This window comes from Tinamus guttatus, unplaced genomic scaffold (genome assembly GCF_059628265.1).
Source record: "Tinamus guttatus ecotype Peru unplaced genomic scaffold, ASM5962826v1 Tinamus_guttatus_pri_ptg000270l, whole genome shotgun sequence".
NCBI lineage: Eukaryota > Metazoa > Chordata > Aves > Tinamiformes > Tinamidae > Tinamus > Tinamus guttatus.
Genome location: NW_028288804.1, coordinates 88221 through 97042, shown reverse-complemented (window position 1 = coordinate 97042; position 8822 = coordinate 88221).

Genomic DNA, 8822 nt, shown 5'->3' with positions numbered 1-8822 from the left:
AGGGACCTCTAGAGGTCATCTAGTCCAAACCCCCTTGCACATGCAGGGTCACCTAGAGCACGTGGCACAGGACTGCATCCAAGCGGGTTTTGAAGATCCCCAGAGAAGGAGACTCCACAACCTCTCTGGGCAGCCTCTTCCAGGGCTCTGTCACCCTCACTGTTAAGAAATTTTTCCTTAAGTTCATGCGGAACTTTTGGTGCTTCAGTTTGTGGCCATTACCTCTAGTTCTGTCAGTGGCCACCACTGAAAAGAGGCCAGCACCATCCTCCTCACTCCCTCCCTTGAGGTACTTATAGATACTGATTAGATCCCCTCTCAGCCTTCTCTTCTCCAGGCTGAACAGGCCCAGCTCCCTCAGCCTCTCCTCATAGGGCAGATGTTCCAGGCCCCTGATCATCCCTTTGGCCCTGCGCTGGACTCTCTCCAGAAGCTCCACATCCCTCTTGTACTGTGGAGCTCAGAACTGGACACAATACTCCAGATGCGGCCTCACCAGGGCTGAGTAGAAGGGCAGGATCATCTCCCTCGACCTGCTGGAGACACTCTTCTTAATGCACCCCAGGATCCCATTGGCCTTCCTGGCTATGAGGGCACACTGCTACCTCATGGTCAACTTGTCGTCCACCATGACACCCAGGTCTTTCTCTGCAGAGCTGCTCTCCAGAAGCTGAGTCCTCAGCCTGTACTGGTGTCTGGGGTGATTCCTCCCCAGCTGCAGGACCTTGCACTTGGCCTTGTTGAATTTCATGAGGTTTTTCACCGCCCAGTTGTCCAGTCTGTCCAGGTCCCTCTGGATGGCAGCGCAGCCCTCTGGGGTATCGGCTACTCCTCCCAGTTTGGTATCATCAGCAAACTTGCTGAGGGAGCACTCTGTGCCTTCATCCAGGTCATTGATGAATAAATTGAACAGGACTGGACCGAGGACTGACCCCTGGGGGACACGACCAGCTACAGGCCTCCAACTGGACTCTGCACTGCTGATCACCACCCTCTGAGCTCTGCCATCCAGCCAGTTCCTAATCCACCTCACTGTGCACTCATCTATCCCACACTTCTGGAGCTTGCCCAGGAGGATGTTGTGAGGGACGGTGTCAAAAGCCTTGATGAAGTCGAGATAGACCACATTCACTGCTCTCCCCTCATCTATCCAGCTGGTCATTTCATCATAGAAGGCTATCAGGTTAGTCAAGCAAGATTTCCCCTTGGTGAATCCATGCTGACTACTCGAGCACCTTCTTGTCCTCCATGTGCCTGGAGACAACAGCCAGTATGAGCCGTTCCATCACTTTGCCGGGGACGGAGGTGAGGCTCACTGGCCTGTAGTTGCCTGGGTCCTCCTTCCTGCCTTTTCTGAAGACTGGCGTGACATTGGCCTTCTTCCAGTCCTCCGGCACCTCCCCTGTTCTCCATGATCTTTCAAAGATGATGGAGAGTGGCTTAGCTATGACATCTGCCAGCTCCCTCTGACGAAGGAGAACCTGCAGTGACTATTAGCTGAACATTTGCCTATGGAAGTAGCTTTAGCAGATTTTGCAGGACAGATAAACATTTACTATCCTCCTGATAGGATGTGGCCTGAGCTTCCAATCATTCCTTTACTGCAGAATCAGGGAATATACATCAGGGAATGTGAAAGAGAAATAGACTGGTGGAGCTGCGTTCTGCAGTCTTCCCAGGAAAGCCACTCAGAGAAACCCCGATTCAGTCTGTAAATCCAGTACCCTCTTGCCATCGGGCAGAGGGGGCAGAATTAACAGTATCCAGGGATGATCAGCAATGGAAATGGGTCCCTACTCGAGGTGGCGGAAGAAGCCTTCCACGGCCCACCTCACCTCCACCAGTGACCACATCCAACAGGTACGAGGACTTGGAACTTGGGGATCAGATAGAGGAGGTCATGAACCAAGGCCCATCTAGGGGGCTGTCTACAGAGAGGCAGTCAGGTCCACCCCCTGAGGCTGCTTCCCCCTAAGGAGAAAAGGAGCACCCGGAAGAAGCGGCAGGTGATCGTCGTGGGTGACTCCCTGCTGCAGGCACGGAGGCACCGATATGTAGACCGGACCCCTCATCCTGAGAGGTCTGCTGCTTGCCAGGGGCCCGAATAAAGGATGTCACAGAAAGATTCCCAAGTCTTGTTCAGGAGTCTGACTATTACCCTCTGGTATTGTTTCATGTGGGCACTAATGATGCCATGGGGAAACTGAGGGATATCAAGCGAGATTTCAGAGCCCTAGGGATGGCCATCAAAGGCACGGGAGACCAGGTAGTGTTCTCCTCTATCCTGTCAACGAGGGGAATGGATTCAAGGAGGAGAAGGCAGATATGGCAGATCAACAACTGGCTGCGCCGCTGGGCTTGGCAACAGGGTTTTGGCTTCTATGACCATGGGACTCTTTTTTATGACCACCAGCTAGTGGGAAATGATGGTCTCCACCTCAGCAAGAGGGGCACACGTCTCTCTGCCAAAAGGCTGGCCAACCTGGTTAGGAGGGCTTTAAACTAGACGAGAAGGGGGAAGGGGAGTGTCACACAGACATGGCGAATGGTACCGCCAGCCTAGGTCAGATGGCGTCCAGCGGGAGTATGCTAGTGGGGACTTGAGGATAGGAAATGATTATAGAGGGTCCTCTTTCACCCCTCCTGGGAAACCTGTGGACTTGGTTACTTCCCTGAAATGCCTGTACACCAATGAGCGAAGCATGGGGAATAAGCAGGACGAACTGGAGCTCTGTGTGCGGTTCCAGCGTCATGATCTCATTGGAATCACAGAGACGTGGTGGGATAGCTCGCACGACTGGAGCGTTGTCATGGAAGGCTATGTGCTCTTTAGGAAGGACAGGCTGGGAAGGCGAGGTGGTGGAGCTGCTCTTTATGTGAGAGAGCAACTGGAATGCATGGAGCTCAACCTGGGAGTGGATGATGAGCCAGTTGGGAGCTTGTGAGTAAGGATTAGAGGGCAGGCTAATGTGGGAGACACTGTGGTGGGTGTCTGCTACAGGCCACCTGACCAGGACGAGGAGGTTGATGAGGCCTTCTATAGTCAGCTGGATATTGCCTCACGGTCACAGGCCCTGGTTCTCATGGGGGACTTCAACTACCCTGACATCAACTGGGAGGACAACACAGCCAGGCACAAACAGTCCTTGAGGTTCCTGCAGAGTGTCGACGATAACTTTTTGACTCAGGTTGTGGAGGAGCCGACGAGGAGAGGTGGGCTACTGGACCTCGTGCTATCAAATAGAGAGGGACTTGTAGGTGATCTGAAGGTGGGGGGTAGCCTCGGCTGCAGTGACCATGAGTTGGTGGAGTTCAGGATCCAACGAGGAGGAGGCAGGGCTGTAAGTAGTCTTGCAACGATGGACTTCAGGAGGGCCAACTTTAGCCTCTTCAGGGACCTCCTCGGAAGAATCCCATGGGCTAGAGCTCTAGAAGGCAGGGGGGCCCAAGAGAGCTGGTTAGTTTTCAAGCGGCACTTCCTCCACACCCAGCAACAGTGCATCCCTGTGTGTAAGAAGTCAGGCAGAGGGGGCAGGAGAGCTGCGTGGATGAGCAAGGAGCTTGTGGCAATGCTCAAGCAGAAGGCGTTGGTATACACAATGTGGCAAAAAGGACAGGCCTCCTGGGAGAAATACAGGAACGTAGTCAGGGAATGCAGAGATGTGGCAAGGAAAGCTAAGGCGCGGGTGGAATGCAAGCTGGCAAGGGACGTTAAAAATAACAAGAAAAACTTCTTCAAATACATTAACAGCAAAAGGAAGATCAGGGAAAACGTGGGTCCGCTAGTGGACCAGATGGGCACCCTCGTTAGAAATAACACAGAAATAGCAGAGTTGCTGAATGCCTTCTTTGCTTCGGTGTTTACCAAGGGCAGCCCTTTAGAACCCCAGGCCCTAGGTACAAGAGAAGAAGCCTGGAGAGAGGAGGACTTGCCCTGGATAGAGCAAGATTGGGTCAGAGAGCACCTAAGGAAACTCGATACCCACAAATCCATGGGCCCTGATGGGATGCACCCCAGAGTCCTGCGGGAGGTGGCAGATGTCATAGCTAAGCCACTCTTGATCATCTTTGAAAGACCCTGGAGAACAGGGGAGGTGCTGGAAGACTGGAAGAAGGCCAATGTCATGCCAGTCTTCAAAAAAGGCAAGAAGGAGGACCCAGGCAACTACAGGCCAGTGAGCCTCACCTCCGTCCCCAGAAAAGTGATGGAACGGCTCATACTGGCTGTTTTCTCCAGGCACATGGAGGACAAGAAGGTGTTCAAGAGTAGTCAGCATGGATTCACCAAGGGGAAATCTTGCTTGACTAATCTGATAGCCTTCTATGATGAAACTACTGGCTGGATAGATGAGGGGAGAGCGGTGGATGTCATCTATCTCGACTTCATCAAGGCTTTTGACACCGTCCCTCACAACATCCTCCTGGGCAAGCTCCAGAAGTGTGGGATAGATGAGTGGACAGTGAGGTGGATTAGGAACTGGCTGGATGGCAGAGCTCAGAGGGTGGTGATGAGTGGTGCAGAGTCTAGTTGGAGGCCTGTAGCTGGTCGTGTCCCCCAGGGGTCAGTCCTCGGTCCAGTCCTGTTCAATTTATTCATCAATGACCTGGATGAAGGCACAGAGTGCTCCCTCAGCAAGTTTGCTGAAGATACCAAACTGGGAGGAGTAGCCGATACCCCAGAGGGCTGCGCTGCCATCCAGAGGGACCTGGACAGACTGGACAACTGGGCAGTGAAAAACCTCATGGAATTCAACAAGGCCAAGTGCAAGGTTCTGCACATGGGGAGGAATAACCCCAGACACCAGTACAGGCTGGGGACTGACCTTCTGGAGAGCAGCTCTGCAGAGAAAGACCTGGGTGTCATGTTGGACGACAAGTTGACCATGTGCAGCAGTGTGCTCTTGTGGCCAAGAAGGCCAATGGGATCCTTGGGTGCATTAAGAAGAGCATCTCCAGCAGGTCGAGGGAGGTGATCCTGCCCCTCTACTCAGCCCTGGTGAAGCCGCATCTGGAGTATTGTGTCCAGTTCTGGGCTCCACAGTACAAGAGGGATGTGGAGCTGCTGGAGAGAGTCCAGCGCAGGGCTACAAGGATGATCAGGGGCCTGGAACATCTGCCCTATGAGGAGAGGCTGAGGGAGCTGGGTCTGTTCAGCCTGGAGAAGAGAAGGCTGAGAGGGGATCTAATCAGTGTCTATAAGTACCTCAAGGGAGGGAGTGAGGAGGATGGTGCTGGCCTCTTTTCAGTGGTGGCCATTGACAGAACTAGAGGTAATGGCCACAAACTGAAGCACCAAAAGTTCCGCATGAACTTAAGGAAAAATTTCTTAACAGTGAGGGTGACAGAGCCCTGGAACAGGCTGCCCAGAGAGGTTGTGGAGTCTCCTTCTCTGGAGATCTTCAAAACTAGCTAGGATGCAGTCCTGTGCCACGTGCTCTATGTGACCCTGCATGTGCAGGGAGGTTGGACTAGATGACCTCTAGAGGTCCCTTCCAACCTTAAGCATTCTATGATTCTATGATTCTACTGTCAATATCTCTTTGGCAACAGACTCCTGTCTAGGGTATTACTGTCTTTACAGATGGATCTGGGCGAACTAATAAGGCAGCTATTGCCTGGAAAACCTCAGCAGATAAGGAATGGCAGACAGGTGCAAATGGAGGTACCGGGTTCAACATAGGTGGTGGAGTTGGTAGCTGTAATCATGGTGTTTCAAAAATTTGCAACGGCAAACCTTAACATTGTGACTGACTCTCTATATGCTACAGGCTTAGTAAAGTGCCTGGAGGGGGCAACACTCCGAGAAGTTGCCAACCCTCTGCTAATGGCCCAGCTGCGACACCTATGGACATTAGTAAATCGACGAAGTAATCCTTATTTTATCACTCACATATGATCACACACCACTATGCCGGGACTGTTAGCGAAAGGAAACAGAATAGTAGATCAATGTACTATTGTAGCAGAAGTTGTGCCTGACTTTTCCAACAAGCCGGGCTGACACATGATTTCTTTCACCAGAATGCACAAGCTTTAATGAAGCAATTTTAATTAACTAAGAATCAGGTGCATCAGATTATTCAAGCATGTCCTAACTGTCTAGGCATAAGTGCAATGCCATCACAAGAAGGTGTTAATCCTTGAGGCCTTGTGGCTTGTGAACTGTGGCAATCATCAGATGCAACTCACATAGGAGAATTTGGACGATTGAAATACGTCCATGTTACCGTAGATACACATTCAGGATATTCAGTGGCAACTGCACATACTGGGGAAAAAAGTCAAGATGTTTGCAAGCATTGGTTAAAATGTTCTGTGGTTATGGGTGTCCCCAAAATGATAAAAACAAGTAATGGGCCCATGTATGCTGCTATACGGACCCAGGAGTTTATTACACAATGGGGCATTCAACATGTTTTTGGCATTCCACGTTCCCCTATGGGACAGGCAATTATTGAACGTGCTCATCAGACTTTGAAAAATATGCTAATTAAACAAAAAGGGGGAACACAGGGAGATGGTCCTCAAGAGATATTAAACAAGGCTTTGTACGTACTTAATTTTTTAAATCGTAATTTAGCAGGTGAAAGACGAATTTCTCAGCATTTTGGTCAACGGTTAGATATCTTTCAACTGAGGCCCCAAGTGACAATAACAGACCTCGTCACAGGTAAATGGGAAGGCCCTAAGGACCTAATAACCTGGGGAAGGCGTTATGCTTGTGTTTGGACAGACGGAAGACCAAGATGGGTCCCTTCGTGCTGTGTACGGCCATGGCTATCCTCAGCAGCTGTGGAGCCTTTATCCCAAGCGGGATCAAACAGCCAAGAAACTTATGGGTAACACTGGCAAACGCGATAAATCAAACAACCCTTTGCTTAGCCATGTCAACGCCAGACAACCCTTTTCAAATATGTTTAATATGAGTACCTATATCTGAGAAAGAATGGGATAACCTGTACAATCAAATGGTGGGTCAGCACTGTAGCCGTCCAGGCATAGATCAGCCTAGATGGTGCTGTGAGGAAACCTGGAGGAACACGGCCTCGCAACCAGCAGGGTGGTGGAATACAATGATCTGGAAAATGAATGACTTTCCCGCAAAAAATCTTCCCCTGCAGGAAGTGGATATCTTAGGGAACTTAAGTGCTCCCATTTGCCTGCATTTTAATTACTTTTCGCGTTATAAGATGAATGCAATTGGTGATGATGTAACAAGCAGCAGCCCAGTTTATTGGAATCAGTCACTATGGTGTAATAGGTGTAATAAAACTATAACCAAGCAATTTCCCCCGGGGATACAGCTATTGGATTGTTCCCATATGATTTATTTGTGATATGTGGGGATCGAGCGTGGAATGGAATCCCCCAAAAGGCTGTAGGAGGACCATGTACCATTGGCCAGCTTACAATGTTCCATCCCAGCAATACAGATATAAATTGGAAGGCCAGTCACACTCGCAGAGTCAGACATGCATTGCCATTTACCAAAGAATGTGATTCTAAGATAGTATTTTGGGATGCAGCTGAGTGAGTGTTCGGTTCTATAATGCCAGGGATTGGAACTGCTCAGGCCCTGAATTCTCTCAATAAAATAGGCTTCTGGCTAGCCAAGGAGAGTAATGCCACGAGGGCAGCGCTAACCGGACTGCTAGCAGATGTAGACTCCATACGTCATGCCACCCTCCAAAATAGGGCAGCAATTGATTTTCTATTGCTTGCCCATGGTCATGGTTGTGAAGATTTAGATGGTATGTGTTGCATGAATCTATCTGACCATTCAGTATCTATCCATAGGAGCATCCAAGAATTAAAAGAAGTAAACAGCCAGCTCCAGGTTGATCAGAACTGGGACCCGCTAGGAATATTTACCTGGTTAAGACAACGCAAGTTGTAAAGTTTCTGATTATTGTACTAACTGTATTTTGTTTAGTGTTAGTGTGTCTGCCTTGTTTCTTATCATGTGTTCAACGATTGATTGATCGATCATTTAACCAAGTTACGACTGCTCAAATAAAAACAGCTATGGCAATGCAACAGTTAAATAAAGAAGGGGGAGATGTGGAGGCCTGCCTCAAGAAGAGCAGTACAGAACATCTTATCAACAGATAAGGAACAAAGCAAGAAAAAGGAGAAAACTGAAGCCGCACAGCTGGCGCGTGATCAGGAAGCATATTAAATAATCTTGACATAATTCTTTATACTATTGGCTTATTTAGCAACTGCACTTCGCGTGCTTTTTGCAGATAAGGAATTATATCTTGTTTAGTACAGTTTTATCTGATGCTTAATAAAGGTCTTTGGTTCATTACACTGGAGTCCATGCACATTATACACTGCAGCAGGGGTTATTGCTCAGCCACTCTCCATCATCTTTGAGAGGTCATGGAGGGCAGGGGAGGTGCCGGAGGACTGGAAGAAAGCCTGTGTCACTCCAGTCTTCAAAAAAGGCAAGAGGAAGGATCTGGGAAACTACAGGTCTGTCAGCCTCACCTCTGTCCCTGGAAAGATGATGGAGCAGCTCATCCTAGAGACCATTTCTAGGCATGTCAAGGAAAAGAAGGGGATCAAGAGTAGTCATCATGGATTCACCAAGGGAAAGTCATGTTTGATGACCCTGATAGCCTTCTATGATGAGGTGACCAGCTGGATCGACGATGGGAGAGCAGTGGATGTTGTCTACCTTGACTTCAGCAAGGCTTTCGACACAGTCTCCCATAACATCCTCATAGGAAAGCTCCAGAAGTGTGGACTGGACGAGTGGACAGTGAGGTGGATTGAGAACTGGTTGGATGGCAGAGCCCACAGGGTGGTGATAAATG